Genomic DNA, 19,315 nt, shown 5'->3' with positions numbered 1-19,315 from the left:
TAAACTTTGAAATTGCCCCTTTGTTTCCTGCTTCCTTGACTATATTGACATGCTAAAATTTAAATGTAATGTGAACAGACATCTCGTCATTCAACTCCCTACATAGTGTCCCTGTAGAAATAGTAGCCCCTTACATCCAAGTGGCAATATGTCTTGTTTGGGTTGAATAAGAGTAAATAAAATATTTTGTTTGTGTTCATTATCTTGAGAATGGTGTGGATATTTCTTCAAACAAAAGTTTCTTGAAAGAAGCTGATGACTCAACTTTATCAGCAATTGTTCATACAGTGCGTTCGTTAATATACACACTAATGACCATAGCAACGCTTTTAACCAGACAACAATGCCTCCTCGTTCCCTTGTTGACGTTCACTCGACACAGTCATATAATTTGATTAATCATACCAGAGAGCAGCCTATATCTTTACAAAGCCACAATTCACCCATGCATGGAGTGTTGTTACCATATCTGGACTGGTGCATCTGCCACTAATCTTCCGCTCTTAGACAGGATCCAAAAAAGAACCTCAAATCTAATAGCTTCTGCAGTATCGGCCAAGCTCCAACCTCTGTCCAATCAATGTAATGTTGCATCTCTATGCTTGTTTTATAAGTATTTTAATGGAATGTGCTCTGATGAACTCCCTTTGATGTACATATTTTCGACTAAACCGACAGACAGCAAAATCCCACCCTTAACTGTTGATGTCCTTAGCCGAAAAATCTTCTACTCTAATAGTTTTTCCTCTTGGAATTCCTTCTGTTTCCTGCTTCTGATTGTATTAACTGCCAAAGTTTAAATGTAATGTTAACAAATATCTTACTACTCAACTCTGGGGTACCTTCCACAAGTCTCCCATTCTTAGAGAGGGTCCAAACACAATAAAATGTCTCAAATCTAAAACGGCCTGTACTATCAACAAAGCTCCAACCTCTGCCCCATCACCGTAATGTTGCATCCCTGTGCCTGTTTTACAAGTACTTTAATGGAACATGTTCTTACTCTTAATATTTGTGCCCCCTTAACGTATATATTGCCAACTAATCCAACAAACAGCAAAATCCCACCCTTTCACTGTTGAGATCATGAGATGCCAGAAAGCCTTTGACTCTAATATTTTCCTCAGACTGCTAGACTTTAGAATTCCCTTTCTGTTTCCTGCTTCTTTGTCTATACTAAATTGTAAAGTTTTAAATGTAATGTAAACAAACATCTTGCTGCTCAACTCCTCACAGTCCTGTTAGAAAAAAATCTAAACAATAGCATTCCAAGTGTCAATATGCTTTGTTTGAGTGTGAAAAAGAGTAAACATTTTTTGCATGATTGTATTGACTAAAAAAAATGTTGCATCGTTGTGTCTATTTTAAAAGTAATTTAATGGCACATCACATGCTTTGACAAACTCTTAACACTTGTGCCTTCGCGACGTAAATACTCTTAATTAACCCGCCAGACAGCCTTTCACTATATAAATGTCCGAAGATTGTTTTTCCCATAATTGGTAAAATTTGGAATTCACGCCCTGTCTCCTGCTTCTCTGTCCGTACCAAGTTGTAAAACTTTAAATGTAATGTGGAAAGACATCTCTTTCGAACATGGTTCCAAACAATAGCCCCAAAAGTCCAAGTGGTAATACGCCTTGTTTATGGCGACTATGAAAAAAAAAATTTTTTTTAATTAACACTGCTTAATATCATTGAACTTATCATTTTACCCGCCTCCGGTCCTTCGGGGCCTGGGCAGTGGGTGTCAAGCAAAGACCATATGTGGGGGCAACCCCACATAAGACCTTGGTCAATGTAGGGGCAACCCTTCATACCAATTGTCACTATCCAGCTCCCCTACTCCCCGGGGAGTCGGTCCCCATTTCCCCTTCACTCCTCACTTTAAAAATCGGCCTTGTGCCTAATTTGCTCGGTGGGGGAGCGAATAAATACCCTTATCATTCTCCAAGCCTTACACTTGACACTATGTTTCCGCCTGAGTAAAGCCAGGTAGAGACAGTTAAAAGATTAACTTCTCCAAATCGTAACAGAGTTGAATCAAGACAGCAGAATTTGTACATGAAGCTCAATATCTTCTCAGATAGAACTTTCTAAAAAAAATAAATCTGCCTTGTCTTTTTATGGAAATCGCTCCAGACAATGCATGAAGCCACTTCATGTAAGAAGCTAAAAAAAAATAATTCAAAGTCAAAAATTAGCAAACAATAAGTATTAGATAGATTCTGACGCCCCCCCCCCGAAAACAGCAATTCTTCTCTCTTTGCCAGAAACATTGCTCATGGAATGTGAGAACTAAAGGACAAATTAAGGGGAGCAAGAGTTACAAAGCTGCTAAAAGTAAACCCAAAATCTGCTTTCTAACATTTTTTTACAGTTTTATCGTATTATTTTCAGAAATGTTGCAATAAATTTTAGAATGATTTTAATAAAAATTAAGTTTCAATTTGCATTTGAATCAAAATGTTCAAATTTTACAAGATATGCAAATTTTTTCTCATCAATATTGGACACTCTACCCTCATCAATATAACATTTAATAATAATTATGAGATTAATATTTATCAGGTTCGTGCAAGAGTTTTTGACGGTTTGTAGATTTAGCATTTTAAACGATTGTAATTTATTTGATGCATATTATTACTTAAAAATTAATCATGATTAATTTTTAACTTTTTATTTCACATCATTAAAGCATCATATTTTTCTACAATATTTTCACCCATATTGATCCAAAAACATTTTTAACAGAAAAGGAGTCTTCCATCATGATAATGCTCGTTCTCACACAGCACTACTAACCAAAGATCAAGGAGAAATTGGTTGGGAAATCTTGCCGCATCCTGCATATTCTCCTGACTTAGCTCTTTTGGATTATCATTTATTTCAAAGATTACAAAACCATTTAGACGGTCTTAGGTTAGCATTGCAAGAGGAAATTGATTCATATTTCATCTCGAAACCTAAGGAATTTTACAAGCAAGGAATTTAGAAGATGGTTGAAAGATGAATCAAGTTATAGAGAGCAAATGTTATTGTCATGAATAAAAATTTTCAAAAAGTTTTTCAGTTTGAAGATAAAATTTTAAATCGGCAAAAACTTTTGCACTGACCTGATATTATAATTTTTTTTTTTAAATAAATGAAAAAAAAAATAAAGTACCAATATTTATAACCATGTTAATTATTCTGTGCATAATCTCCTTTCCAAGGCAAGGCTGGGCCACAAGCAGCTAGTGTAAATCTCTATATCTACTACCATAAAAGTCACTGTGTGTGTGAGAGAGTTCCTTCCTGATAGGCTCAGCCGTTTTGGAACCTATCTTTTGCAAATTTCACTCAAAGGTAATTCATATGTCTGGCAGTATTCTTAGATATGTTTTGTACAGAAATTCATCTGATGAAAATCGAAAAATCCGATCTTAAAAATAATCTTTCTTCTTTTATAGATAAAAAAAAAAAAAAAAAAAATTTACAAGGGATTATTCTGTTACACTGGTGTAACCTGAACTGGTGTAACCTGAACTGGTGTAACCTGAACTGGTGTAACATAAAATATTCCCCTATAAAAATTATTTTTTAATCTATGAGAGAAGAAAGACTATTTTTAAGATCGTCAAGACCAAATATCAGCTGACGTGATATTGTAAACAAACACATTTTGATGAACAACATTATCATTATTATTATTTTTTATTTTTTTTGCGAATTAGTCTACCAGGTAAATTATTCCTCATAATATATAATAATCAATAGAGGATTGATTCTATAATAATTCATACGCAATCTGTATAAGTTAAAATATCATGTTTGAACGTATTGTACAACCGGGCAACGCTGGGAGTCCAGCTCAGATATAAATTAAAATTCAATAGAAAAAACAAATGCCATGACGTTTCAATTACATCAGTTCATTTTGAATGTTTTATATTCCTTAGCTCTGCTTTGTTAATTTAACTGATCACGTTATTTAATTTATACATATTATTCAATATATAATCTAAACATACACATATGCAAATTTTTATATAAACTAAGATATTTATTTATTTATTTTTTTTTTTTTTACACAGTGATAACCACTTATCAAGGCCTGGAAGCCACTCAGGGATAAGGGTTATTGCAAGTACATTAAGTTAGTGAGGAGATTTGCTGAAGTGTTTACTTAAGGGGGCAGTTCATTAGGAATTTGTTAACATTGGACTTGAAGACATTCAAGTTGTAGTCCGGAGGGAAGCAGGCAGACGGAACAGAGTTCCACAGGCGTGCAGTTCTAAGAAAGAAGCTTTGTTCATGGAATCCGCGTTTTGATTTAGGCACAGATATAGAGTGGGGAAATTTTTCATAGTGGATTCAGCTAGACGGGTGTTTTTCGTGAAGGATTGGCGAGGGGGGACCAGAGATTGGAGTTCAGACGAGCATCTGCCATGGAAATAACGATAAAACAAGGACAGGCTCACAACGTCTCTTCTTATGTTAATACATATAACAAAACTAATGGACATTTTAATACACATAACAAAACTGATGCACTGGAAAGATGGTTGGATCATTCTTCCGCTCTAGGTATCTCACTCTCGACACAATCCTCAACATGTACAAGAGTCAAATATGTCCCAAGATGGAGTACTGTTGTCATATTTTGTGAGGAGATGCTCAAAGGACCCTTTTCTGCCTTAACAGGATACAAAACTGATTTCGAAATCTAATGGGTACTGCCCACATCTCATTACCTATTTGTCACAGAAAAGACATTACTGCTTTATTATTTTCATGGCAGGTGCTTGACTGCCCATCTGTGCCCTCTGAAACCATCGTTATATTTTCTGGGTTATTTTTTTGTAATATTGAAGGCTGCATTTTTGTAAAATATTTTCATTCATAACTTTTTGTTTTAATAAAAAACTACAAGTCCTCAGTTGCGTTAGTTTCAACTTCTTAAATTATTTTCTGAAAAAAAAAAAAAAAAAAGACTTCAGATGCAAAAGCATCACATTTTGTAGATGACAAATAGCATTTTGGTATATGATCCACCAAGTTTCAGAGATCAAATAGCATTTAGTATCGAAGAGGTTGATAAATTGGATGGCTTACTGCCTAATTTATTTTTGTATTAAAAAAAAAAAAAAAAAAAAAAAAGATAGCCGAGGTCACAATGTGCTCAACAAGAAACAAACCCAACAGAAAGCCATAAAGACAACAATGACCATTCCAATTTTTAAAGAAATCTTCGAGTTGTAAAACTCTTCCAGGTGTAGTGATACATGGGACATTGTCTTAAGAAATAGCAGGTATTTTTTCTTTTTTTACTAGGAGGAGGGGTCAACACTTATCAAGGTTCAAAGGCCACTCGAAGATATGGGTTAATGAGCGATAGGTGGCCGATGAGACAACACAGTAATTATCGGTAATGGTGGAACTTGGGTAATGTTTATTTAAGAGGACGACTTAACAAGAATTTGCTCATGTCAGACTTGAAAACAGCTATGTTATAGTCAGCTGAGAAGCAGCCTCATGGTATTAAGTTCCACAGACAGGCTGTTCTAGAAAAGAAACATTGACCATGGAAGTTATGTTTAAATTTAAGCAGAGACAGGTAAGGGAAATTGTTAGCAGTTGCTGTAGCTAGACGAGCGTTTGCTGCAAATCTTCTACGAAGGAGAAGGAGGAGGAGTGTTATGGGTAGAAGTTGAATTGAGCACCTGACATGAAAATAACGATAGAACGGAGTTAGACTTGCAACGTCTCTTCTGCGAGAAAGAAGAAGTAGGATGAAGAAGAGGGCTACGCCCACTAGATTTCAAAACCGGTTTTGAACTCTGTCAATAAAAGAAAGGATATTCTTAGTACTCCCCCCCTCCCCAAAATACAAAATACACGAACAGTACTCCATCTTAAGATCTTATACAGATGGAGGATTGTGTCAGGAATAAGATACTTTCTGGAGCGATAGAATGATCCAACCATTTTCGTACCAGCAACATTGGCAACAGATCTGATGCAAGTCTTCCCTTTCAGGTCAGGAGTAAATGCCAGACCCAGACGTTTGTCAAGGCAGGGTGATTCCTCAAGAGTTTTCATCAATTAGTATCTGTTCATAAATTTGACTTAGCAAGTGCCACGATGATATGATATCTGATTCTTTTGCTGCCAGTGTAATACACCCGACTTCCAAACAATAAAATCCGGTCACTAAGCGATTTTTTTTCAGGATGACTAATACAACTTGATTAAATTCGATCTCTCATCGATGAACTGTGTTAGCAATGACAATGGGTCTCAATCCAGTCAGCCAATGAGTGTAATGTAATTCAACCGACCTAAATAAATCTGATCATTCCTCACGTAAGCGACTGTTAATAATGGATCTCAGTTCAGTCCACAACAGCGTGATCACAAATAAAAATCTATCTGCGTCCATTGGCGAACAAGATTAAAATGTACTTTGCTTTTTGGAGGGATGCTTTTTCGATTAAAAAATTGTATATTTGATGAATGCAAAAGGAGATTTAAGATTATTTAAAATTCGCTACACCACAACATTCATAAAAAGATTTTTGCTTAATGAAATTGTCTATTTGTTTTTTATTTTTCATCCTTTTTTCTTTTATCTGTTATCTGAAATATGACAAAATAAATAGGAAATAGGTTTATCAGCAGAATAATGGAGAGGAAGTTGTTCATTGGGGAAGACAAAAGAAAGTTGAGGTAAGTTTTTTTTATTTTTTTAACTCACATTCATCCCAAACAAGCCATATCGCTACTTGGACGTAAGGGGCTACTAATTAGAACCATACTTAGGGAAGATGAACTAGATGTTTGTTTATGTTACATTTAAATTTCTGCATATCAGTACAGTCAGGGAAGCAGACAGCAGGAAGGGAATTTCAAAGTCTAGTTGTTTGAGGAAAGAAACTATTAGAGTAGAAAGCTTCCTGGAATTTAAGGGTCTCAATAGTGAAGGGGTGTGATTTTGTTGCTAAGTGGGTTTGTTGGGGATATGTACGTTAAGGAGCACAGGTGCAAGGAGTTCATCAGAGCACATTCTATTAAAATATTTGTCAAACAGGTACAGGAATACAACATTGCGATGATGGGACAGGGATTGGGGCTTAGTTGACAAAGCGGGACCTATTAGATTGGAGACTTGATTTGGACCTTATCAAAGAGAGAGAATCAGAGTTTGGTGTTGAACAGGAACAAAAGAACCGGATATATTTTTAGAGTTTTGGGAATGTTGGTGCATTTTGTGACAATAAGTTTTATCGCTGTTGGGAAGTTTGCGATAGTCAATAAGTGTTCGCAACGTTTTACGACAGTCCAGTTGAATACAGTCCGTAGTGGGACACAGTTGACGACAACTATGAGCTGGATACAGTTGAAAGTAAACTGTGGCTTGGACCACGTCAGGAGTCTTGAGAGAGTGAAATGAGCTAACAGCAACCGATGAACATGGCATCAATGGAACATAGATGTGAACCTTAGTGAGTAGAGGGTTGATGGTGTCACACACACACTCATAGTGCAACTAATATTTACAGAAATTGTTAGTTTTTGTTTTTGTTTGATTTTTTTTATACTTGTGAACTCATGCGCACCCCTTTGGCAAACTAAGAAACAATGAAACTATCTAAAGAGAATAGAAAAGAAATAAAAAAATTGGCAATGCTGAGAGCGGGGTAGCACGCGTGTCTCAACCAATGGAAGAACATTCTTGAGAACACATCTTCAAATTATTCGCAAACATTTAACAGAAGATTTAACAAACTATATTCTAGGATTTGTTGTCTTGAATATATTTCATCCAAAGTTAAATGACATCATCCTCTTCCAATATTAGCATGCTCTCCAGTCGTCCATGATGTTCCGCTTTCAAATCCACCACAGTACACAGAAACGGCTATCCGTAGCATTTTGGCACTGTTGTTGGCATCCATCAATCTAGAAAACTATGAGGTTGCGCCTTTAGAGGTAGTTGAACGCTGTCTTCTGGAGCTGACTAAGCCTATTTTCGATCTACATTGTTGGTTGTAGATATCGCAGGTGAAGGTTGGTGTGTTGTGTTGGTGGTCTGCTGAATTTTGTAGACTGGCCTTCCTAAATAGTCTTTTGGTCTCCGCCCGTTCTGCGATGGACCTTTTGACGCTATTAAATACTTAAAATGTTGTTTTGTTTTTTGTTACAGAGGAGTCATCACTTATCAAAGCCCAGAGGCCACTCGAAAATAAAAAAAATAAAATAAATATATAAAATAAAAAATAAAATAAAAAATAAAATAAATATATAAAATAAAAAATAAAATTAATATATAAAATAAAAATAGAATAAATCTATACATATGAAAATGTAAATGTTGGTTCGTTCGGAATGAATTGTCTAAAAAACCACTGAACGGATGGCTTCCACGTTTTGGTATAATATGTTTACTATATCCATGTGTGTTTTTATATATTTCTTTTTAATTATAACTTTATACTTAATTTTTCTATGATAAAAAGGTGGATTTCTTTTTACCGAGAGGCCATTTTTTTTATTTAGGGACAATTATTTATTACCGCTTCCTGTCACGTGACCAGTGTTACAATTTAGCGGTTTTCCTGCTATATCTGGAGATTTTGGTTACAATCTAGCGGGAAATTCTAGAAAATCTGGAGGTATTTGGCACCCACACACCCGCATTAGCGCTTGAAAATATTCAATGTAAGTAAAAAAAAGTAGCATTTATTGCCTTTGGTAACAATTATTTATTGATTATTTGTTTTGTTTTTCACCTTTTTTTTTCGACTAACCATTCTTAAATCTAACTATAAAATCGATTTTTCCAAGTACATTTTAGGTGGGGGGGGGGGTCCAACCTCCGAAGTTTGCGTTTGTATTACTGTACACATAGATTCGAAAAAGTTGTCAAAAAACAAATATATAACAAATAAATGTTATCAAAGGCAAGATAAGTTACTTTTCTGCCAAACTGGATATTTAAATTAACCACACGTGGTCTCAAAATGAATGACAACGCTCAAAGTGTATACACATTTTGACTCCTCCCTTTACTTAAAAATTCACCAAAAATCAGGAAATTAACGAATTTTAATGAAAATTGCAGTATTTTTCAAATAATGATCACAGAATATAATGAACGAATTATTTTTACTTAACTCTTAGTGAAAATATTTTATTTTGTTTAAACAAAAAATACCTTTACTAAAGTTATGGTTTTCAGTAGTAAATAAAAAACGCAAGAATTTATTTTTGCTTTTTTTAAAGCATCGTAATTTGTAACAATAAAAAATAATTTTTACAGTAACATTACGAAAAAAGCCCCTAAAGTCCGTATTAATGTATTCGATATAACTCGAAGAAAAATGAATTATCGGATACTATTCAGGAAATTAAAGATTAAATTAGATTCCTATTTCAGTCACCTAAATTATTTAGGGTGAAATAAGTTTAGGAATTTATAGCCAAACCTAAATATATTTTTTTTGGTAAATATCCAGATACGCTACTACAGAACACCGACCACTCTAATTTTTTTTTTTTTGGGGGGGGAACAAATATATAACAAATAAATGTTATCAAAGGCAAGATAAGTTACTTTTCTGCCTAACTGGATATATTTTTCGTGTTTTTATTCAATGTAACATATTTATTCAGCTCGAAAAACATACAGTGTTTACCGATGTATTTGAAAATTCAAGATGGCGTCTCACACCCTCTTTAACACCGTAAGTTTGGAAAAAGGTGTTATAAATAAAAAACTATACAAAATACTATTAAAAACCCGCCGAATATATGTCAACCTATGTCACAGTAACAGTATTTTATCCGGTTTTTTATTTATAACATCTTTTCCCAAACTTACGGTGTTAAAGAGAGAATCAGACTCCATCTTGAATGTTCCAATACATCGGTAAACACTGTATGGTTTTCGAGCTGAATAAACATGTTACATTGAATAAAAACACGAAAAATATATCCAGTTAGGTAGAAAAGTAACTTATCTTGCCTTTGATAACATTTATTTGTTATATATTTGTTTTTTGACAACTTCTTCGAATCTATGTGTACAGTAATACAAACCCAACATATTTATTCAGCTCGAAAAAGATACAGTGTTTACCGATGACTTGGAAAATTCAAGATGGCGTCTGATTCTCTCTTTAACACGGTAAGTTTGGGAAAAGGTGTTATAAATAAAAAACTATACAAAATACTATTAAAAACCCGCCGAATATATGTCAACCTATGTCACGGTAACATATATTGAGCGAGTTTTTAACAGTATTTTATCTGGTTTTTTATTTATAACACCTTTTCCCAAACTTACCATGTTAAAGAGAGAATCAGACGCCATCTTGAATTTTCCAATACATCGGTAAACACTGTATGTTTTTCGAGCTGAATAAACATGTTACATTGAATAAAAACACAAAAAATATATCCAGTTTGGTAGAAAAGTAACTTATCTTGCTTTTGATAACATTTATTTGTTATATATTTGTTTTTTGACAACGTTTTCGAATCTATGCGTACAGTAATACAAACCCAATAGGTTACATTGAATAAAAACACGAAAAATATATCCAGTTTGGTAGAAAAGTAACTTATCTTGCCTTTGATAATGTTTATTTGTTATATATTTGTTTTTTGACAACTTTTTCGAATCTATGTGTACAGTAATACAAACCCCACCGACCACTCTAATTTGTTGGGGGGGGGGGAATGTGATGTTGGGGCGCATGTGCGCCCCAACATCACATCCCCCCCCCCCAATGTACAAAGTAAAATCTTCGGAAAATGTTAAATGGTGTTCTAATTGGTAAATGTCGGTGCGTTACTTACGGAAAATTTGAAAATTCAATGTTCCAGGTAAAAAAAAAAAAAAAAAACAGATAAATTAACCCCCCCCCCTACTCCAACTTGGTGTGCTTTCCTTTTCTTATTTTATTTCTTCTTCAGCTAATTTTAGATTTTCCACCCAAAAAGCGCTATAATGTATTTTTGAAAATTAGAAAATTCTATGTCCTGGAAAAAAAAAATCCCCTCCCCCCAACGTAGTTTGCTTGGTGAAGCCGTCGTTTATGCTACAGCGTGCATGCGCGTAGCATAAACGGAAGCTGCAAAATGGTGAAAAGAAGTTCGTGGGTTCAGGGGTAAATACCATGCAAACGGTAAATTTGCCCCAAGTTTGACTATCACATTCGTTGTCAGCGACCTCAATTACCTATACAAAAACAAATTAGAGTGGTCGGTGTTCTGTAGTAGCGTATCTGGATATTTACCTTTTTTTTTTTCTTGCTTAAAAAAATAGCATTAATACAGTAAGTTAGGTAAACTGACTTTTTCGTTTAAAAATGGAATTATTTCCCTTTCGTTATTAACTTTTTTTTTTAATAAATATTTTGTGTTTTATATACATAAGGTACAATTGTTGAATGTTACTGTTTTGATTATATTCGTTTGGGGGGGGCACAATTAAAAAATTAAGAAAGATTAAAATGAAGCGAAATTTAAGTTTCCGTTCCATTTTTACAACAACCGTAAAACAGTGCATACTCAGCAAGTTTTATCATAATTTATAAGCATATTGAAACACTAAATCAACATTTTATTTATTTTTTTGCATAATTAATGATGGAAGTATTTTTCTGTTTTTTTTCTTAACATCTGTTAAAAAAATAAATAATTTGTACATTCTCTTGAAAAAAAGAATCAAACTTTTCTCTACTTGCACATGTGTTCCATTTTAACAAACTGAGCCACAGCAACGCGTGGCCGGGTACAGCTAGTATATAAAATAAATATATAAAATAAAAGAATACTCTTCTCTTTTGCAGGTCTTCGAAGTATGTGATCATACATCAGTTTCCCACTTTTTTTCTTTTTTAATGCACTTCTTTGCATCATTGATGCATTCGGCAAGATCTTTCAAGCTGAACTGGTTGGGTAATAGAGAACAGAAAAGACGGTGTTGCATCGTATGGTCATCCTCTTCACATTTCCAAATGGTGGAGTCAGTTTTGTAGCGTCATCTGATCACAGTGACTATTGACCATCCGCATTCCTGTTCTCAGGTGGTTGAGTTTTCCACTGAAGCTAGGGCACTTCTGAACCGGGACAGAAGACCTCAGAAGGGGAGATTGCCAGGTCAGTAGGAGGAGGAGTCCATTCTCTAGCTGTCTAGTCCACAGCTGTAATCTGATCTCTTCCTGAGATGTTAGGGTTTGACATGACCAAGGAAGCATCTACTATACTGCTGGTTCATGTCTATAAAACATGGTGTTCACCATTGATAGCTTTTGTGATCTCTACTTGGCTGGCAACTTCCGTCTCACTCTTGATGAGGCAATGCCAGTGAGGTTGTTCAGGTAGGTAAACTTAGTGATCAAGTGGCAGGTGTTGTACATAAATTATCACATTTTTAAGAGCACGCTGTATATTGCCAGGTAACCTTGCTTGTGTGTGGATGCACGTACAGATACACGTGCTGATGAACACAGAGTCCATGAATATAAGGAAATGGGAGGGGGGAGGGGCGAATGAAAAATAAAAAGTTATTGTAGAAACCAGTGCAGATCGTAGTTTAAGAAGAGGTGGAGGGAAGGGTAAAGAAAATTGGATATCTACTTGCAAAAAGGCAAAAATGTGGAGGTGAGCATAAGGAATGAGGGGGGTGGGGATGAAGTCAACAGAAGTATTGTGGTGGTGGGGAAGGGTTATGTAAGGGTGATTGGAGGGGGAACTGGAACAGGTGAGTGGGAGGGAATTGCATGCATGTGAGAAGAAGAGGAACAAGTTTTAAAGCTACTGGAAAAATTTTTGGATTTCTTTCAAATTTCTACTTTGTTATGCTCGGTTCAATAGAAGAGAAAAGCTTGTACAACTTCTTTCCTGTTCTCACCCCCCACCCACACCCCACCCGGTTTGAACGTCTGCCTTCATGTTGTGTTGTACCGGCTGTGACGTCAATCAGGTGCATTCTATGACATCAGAACATTCAAGTGACGTCAGAGACACTTATATGTCCTATTGACTGAACAATGGCAAAGATGATTACTATAAGAAATAGAGAAGGGAAAAAACAGAACACACAAAGATGTTGCATTTTGTAGAGACAAGCAGATTAATAATATTAACAAAAAAAAAATACATTAATAATATTAACATTCGCTTACATTTGGGATTTTATAATATTATAATGATTATTGATTTCATCACTTCAGTTTTTGTCATTATGTAAAATAATTGTTTAGATTTTTTATCTTTGGAGAAAAATTATGTTACTGAAAAGACTGAAGAAAATGGAAGTTTTTTGTTTAAAAAAAAAAAAAAAAAAAAAAAAACTGGAGAAAAAAGAAATATTGAAAATGAAATTTCCAATTGCTATATTTTTTGCATATAACAACAGAAATTATGAATGAAAATAAAAGACACTGATTCGAGGGAGAGTCGTTTTATACATAATTAAACTTTCTTATCCGTTCGATATGAAGGCAATTATTATTCTTGGGGAATCGTGTAATTCACTGAAACTGATTTTGGAAAATTAATAAAAGGGAATCCACAAATCCATCATGTTTTAATAACGTTAAAACTAAAGCCAATTTAGTTTTATATATTTAAATAAAAATTACATTTTGTTTGATATATTGATTGTTTATATCTTTAGTTGATTCTTGTTCATAATTCCACCTATATTAAAAACAAATTTTTTTTAAATTTATATCATGTCATATTCCAAAAACCACATAAGTTGATCAAGTAGTTTTATCTTTACATAAGAAAATCATTTTTCATAAGTAAGCAAGAAGGAACTGTCTCACATCACTATATTGAAGAAACAGGGAAGATAACGCAATAATAATTCAAATTCACAATGTCTACGATTTCCATTAATAAAAATTAAATTAATAATTAAAACTTGTAATGCCTACGATTTCCTCATTAATCACTAAAAATAATTTTCTTTATAAAAATAAAACTACTTGATAAATTTATGTGATTTTTGGAATATGATCTTTTCATTCTGTCATAAGCATGTACATCAAAGATTTTTCAGTGTTTTTGTTTTCTAATCTGAGAGAACTATGGACAACTAAAAATAAAAAAAATTTCTAGGTTCTTTCTTATAGTGTGTTTTTTGTTGTTTTTTTTAATTAGTTGATCACAACTTATCAAAGCCAAAAGCCACTCAAAGACAAAGGTTAACGAGATAGAATGAATCCCATTTGAGAGATGAAGAATATTATGAGAGGACTGAGAATGATTGATGAAATGAACCAAGTTTGAATGCCTGTGGGGACGGTTCATGACAAGAATTTATTGACAACTATGTTGTAGTCTGCAGGGAAGCAGTCCTGTGTCTTCCTATTTTACAAAAGCCAAAAAGGGTTTTTTTTCATAGAAAATAAAACTATATCAAACAGAAAAGTATGATGAACACCTTAAAATATACGAGCATGGCTACCAAGTATTTCCATTGAAAAAATAAAGATCTCAATAGGCTCACGCATGCTCCCATGCTCCCTGATCTCCTATATTACCATTTTTATTTAAATTATTTTTTTAATCTAATTAACTATTTCAATTATCATTTTCAATTTGTTCAGGTGAAATAAAGTTATTTCACTTGATTTTTTTCAATGAAAAATTGCCATATGAAGGAAAAGAACTACTAAACATAGCAACAACTTACACATAGTTCCATAAATTCATTTACAGACAAAACATTTTCTTTGTATAGACACTTTTGAACTCTTATTAATTTAGTTTTTGTTGAATCAAGCTTCAAATAAAGTTTATATATTTGTGTATGGATAGACTTTTTCAATCGGTTGATATTTATCCTTCCCGCATATAACCATTGGAGAAAATTTTTTTTTTTTCTAAATTCTTTTTCTAAACTTAGTGAAAATATGTTTAACATATACAAAATCAGTTTTTCCATGATTCATTTTCAAGTTATAATCAAAAAATCTTTCAGATTTTAATGCATATAATAATAATTTGTCAAATCAATGCTTCCATTCAGTCTTGAAAGATAAAGGATACCCGTTAGGGGTAGCAGCGCGTGTAATTGTGAAGCAAGGGTTACGCAATGCCGAACCACACCTCTCCTGAATCGACACTGTTTGAGTCCAGTGACAGGGAGAAGACCAGGACGACTGGAAACAATGCTGAGATAAGCGGAGAGCACATACAGCACCTGAAAGTCCCAAATGGTCATCCATTTAGTACTGACCAGGTTCAACGTTGCTTAATTTCGGTGATCCAGCGGGAACCGGTGTGTCAACGTGATTATGCCGTATCACAATAATTTGTCCAGTAAACTACAAAAAAATATAAATTGAACATTTTTCCACATACGGATCATCTTCGTATTAGTATACAACAAAAGAAAATGTTTACAAATTGAAGCTTTGCTTTCTCTTTGTGATTATGCTTCAACTTGAATTCCGGATTCACATAATTGAAAAATCATCACTGACGACAAATGACAAAAGTCATATTTTCTTTAAAAAAAAAAAAAAAAAATGTACCTAAATAAAAATATCGGACACAAATAACCGACCGATTTCTCTTTATTGATTTCTATATTGTGACTTTGTGCATCAACCAAATTATCTCTGGAGCAGGCATGGATACGAGGCAACCTTTTTTTGAAAAGGTGGATCATACGTCCAAAAACATTTGATTGAAAAAATCTTAACCATTTTCACCGCAAAATGTCATACGTGTACACATCTGTTTTAGACATAGAAAATAGTTGGTTTGATTTTTCTCTTTGGTAAAAAAAAAAAAAAAAAAAAAAAAAAAAAAAATTATTCTTTAAGAATTCAAGTCTAGGTGTGATATTACTAATCCCAATAGGATTGCTACAAAAACGCTGCTGTTATGATATAACACGTATTAAATCGAGAATAATCCTTAAGTAGGAATGTCTTTTTCTTTTTACGGCATTTATATAAATTATGTTATATAAAATGATATCACAAATGTTGATATAAATTATGTTATATATTGATATAAAATGATATCACAAATATCATTGATATAAATTAGGTTATATATTAATATAAAATGATATCACAAATGTTATTGATATAAATCAGGTTATATATTGATATAAAATGATATCACAAATGTCATAGATATAAATTAGGTTATATATTGACATAAATTGTTATATATTGATATAAATTAGGATATCACAAATGTCATTGATATAAATTACAATGAAAAGCAAAATTACTTTTGTATTATTAACAGAAATCATTTTTGGTTTTGAGAAATATTTTACCTCATTTTGTTTTCTACATTCAAGATAAACGTTTTTTTAAATGTTTCATATCATTATGTATAGGATTGTTTTTTTAGCCTACAGACAATACACATTTATAATTGTTTTTTTTTGTTAGTTTCTCAGAAATAATACATCGATGCACTTTTAATTTATTGAGTTTGTAGTGAGGATTTTAAAAGAATTATATGGTATTGTTTTATATAATTTTGCTAGTAGAGTTGCTAAAGTTGAGAAGACATGGAACACTATTAAGTAAGGATAGTAAAACTGATTAAAAATATTTTTTTATGGAATAAATTTTTATTACATAATTTCAGTTGATTGAATGGGTTTTTGTTAATAAAATTTATCACATTATTAAAAATAAAAATTTTAATTTATAAAATAAAATTATCTGTTGAATTTTCAGTATTGTTTATAATGCAAAGAATTTTTTTTAAACTATAAAAAAATGTAAATAAAAAATTTATTCACAAAGGTTTATAATATCTAAGAAAACTTAATATTGTGATTAATTTTAGGTGAAGTAAACAATGAATAAACAATACTGCGATTTGTTATATTTTATAATTTGTTATATTTTATAATTTGTTATATTTTATAATTTGTTATATTTTATAATTTCTATAGTTTTTAAAATGCAGGAAAATGTTTAACAATTCAACAAATTTCAAAATTTTTAATTCACAAAGATAACATTAATACAAAAATACATACAAATGTATGTAAAAGTATGCAGGTTGGTTTATTTAGAAAATGTTTTATTTATCAAGATGCTGATGCAGTTCGATTGAAAAAGAAAACTCAAATTAGTAAATAAAATTAAATAAGCACAAGTTAAATGAAAACTAAATGTAACGTCTACAGCCAATGTTATTAAATAATGTCTTGCATTTGATTTTCTCTAGATTTTTAATTTTCTGTGATCTTCAAAAATAGCAATCTTGCAGTCAACGACATCCAACTATACGCATGAGAGTAACTGGAGATAAAGAAATAGAAACACTTGAGAAAGGGATATATCCATGAAATATTGTGATATTCTGGCATTATGCATTCGACTAACGATCAAAGAGAAATATGAAAGCAAGTAAGATTTATCTATATATATAAAAGCGAAAATGTATGTATGTATGTACGCTTTTCCTCGATGTCCACAAAAGGCTTCTTTCAGAGAAGCGCTTGCTCGGTTCACAACTTCTTAAAACTTTTTATATCATCTATAAATTGTAATATCTCAGAGTTACCCACGGAGCTTGCCTGTCTATTTAATTTTATTGACTTTCAAACGTTAATTATTCCACATTTCCCGCATCGGTACGCGTTACATTCGGTTTTCGGTATAAAAAAAGCGAAACTCGACTAATCACAGGCCGAAAACCAATGAACGTTTGTCGACTTCGTCATATCAGATGGGAGAGCGGGTTTTTAAAAACAAACAAACCGATTTATTGACCTCATTAAAAACTGTCCCGCACAAAATGCTGACTGCTGAATACCTATCGCTGTCACGTCAATCAAAAACGCACACCTGTTTTTTTTTCACACTTTACTATTTTCCAACTGCGCGTCGTCAAGGCTTTGTTTTTTTTTCACGGGCACCTGTTTTTTTTCACACACACCTACAAACACCCGGGCAACGCCGGGTACCCCTCGCTAGTTGTATATAAAAAAAAGTTTCAAAATTTTTTCTTTATGTAAGCATTGTGTAAATTTGAATTGGAATTTGTACAGTCCAGTTTTTTTATAAATAAACTTATTTAAAAATTTCAAATCAACTTAGTTTCGACAATATACGTCTTCATTTTTTTTTTTTAAATAAATAAATAAATCTTCAAAAAAAAAAAAAAAAAAATTTTTTTTTTTAAATGTATGTTGTAGTCGCTTCTTAATTGACAAATTCCCCTCAAATTAAAATGAAAAAAATCACAAATGTTTCACTTTTTATGGAGAATATTGTGAGTGTCACTATAAAGGTATGGTTATTGAGAAAAGTGTGAACAAACAGACAAATAGGAATGAATTACTAGGTCCAGTCCCTCCTTTGTCGGAGGAACAAAAAGTTGAGTGATTTGTAATCTCATATTATTATGAGGTAAGTTGATATACCTATTTTAGGAATGGTGAACTTATGAAAAGGCTATCAATATAGTTACAAGTACATTGAACTCGTTATTGGGCAGCGATTTGTGGTAATTATTGCTCCAGAATCATGATATGTACTTCTGTAACATATTTTTGCTAATACACTTTTTGTTAACTATACCATCGTGTTTGTCTGGATTATTACCGGCTTGCAAGGCTACAACACAAAGCCATAGATGTGATAATCTGCTTGAGATAGAGGGGATCAGTTCATATTAACTTGATCCTAATGGGTGGCAGAAACGAAATGGCAACAGACAGGAGAAATTGAAAGTCATTCAGGAAACGTCTAACAATAAATAAAAGTTAACACAAAACCAATACACAAGTTTCCTCAAACAGTGATGATGGAGAAGCGCTTGTAAAGCCAAGTCACAATAATCTCCAGTGTAGCACATCATTAATAAATGAAGGCTGTTAAGGAAATCCTGTGCAGTGATATTTATCACTCCACTCGTCTCCATGGTGATCAGCTGGAATACGAATTGGTTGAAAATACTTGAGTATTTAAATTTTTTGACAATGATACATGTACAGAGTTTGTCACAGATTCTGTGACTGACAAGGATATAAAACACTCGTCTAGCTGAAACTACTATCAATAATTTCTCCCACTCTTTATCTGTGCCTAAACCTAAACAGATTCCATGAACAAAGCTTCTTTCTTAGAACTGCACATCCGTGAAACTCTCTTCCACTCATTAGTTTTTCCAACTAACTACAATATGGTCATGAACAAGTTCTTGATAAGTCAACCTCTTAAGTAATCCAATTTATCAAAATTCCACTAATAATTATTACGATATTGTCCTATTGACTACCCTCATTAACCCTTATCCTGGAATGGCCTCTGTGCCTTGATAA

The 19,315-nt window shown here is 32.9% G+C and overlaps 1 protein-coding gene across 1 annotated transcript in view; it reads right to left on the bottom strand.

Moving 5' to 3' along the window:
- Positions 1 to 19,315, bottom strand: part of LOC145241287 (calcipressin-2-like) — a 179,249-nt gene that overhangs the window by 64,135 nt on the left and 95,799 nt on the right. The window lies entirely within an intron of this gene.

The sequence above is a fragment of the Euprymna scolopes genome, chromosome 20 (assembly GCF_053919585.1).
Source record: "Euprymna scolopes isolate OS-2025 chromosome 20, ASM5391958v1, whole genome shotgun sequence".
Lineage (NCBI taxonomy): Eukaryota > Metazoa > Mollusca > Cephalopoda > Sepiida > Sepiolidae > Euprymna > Euprymna scolopes.
Note: the sequence above shows the minus strand (reverse complement) of the source record. Positions and strands in the feature narration are given on the sequence as shown.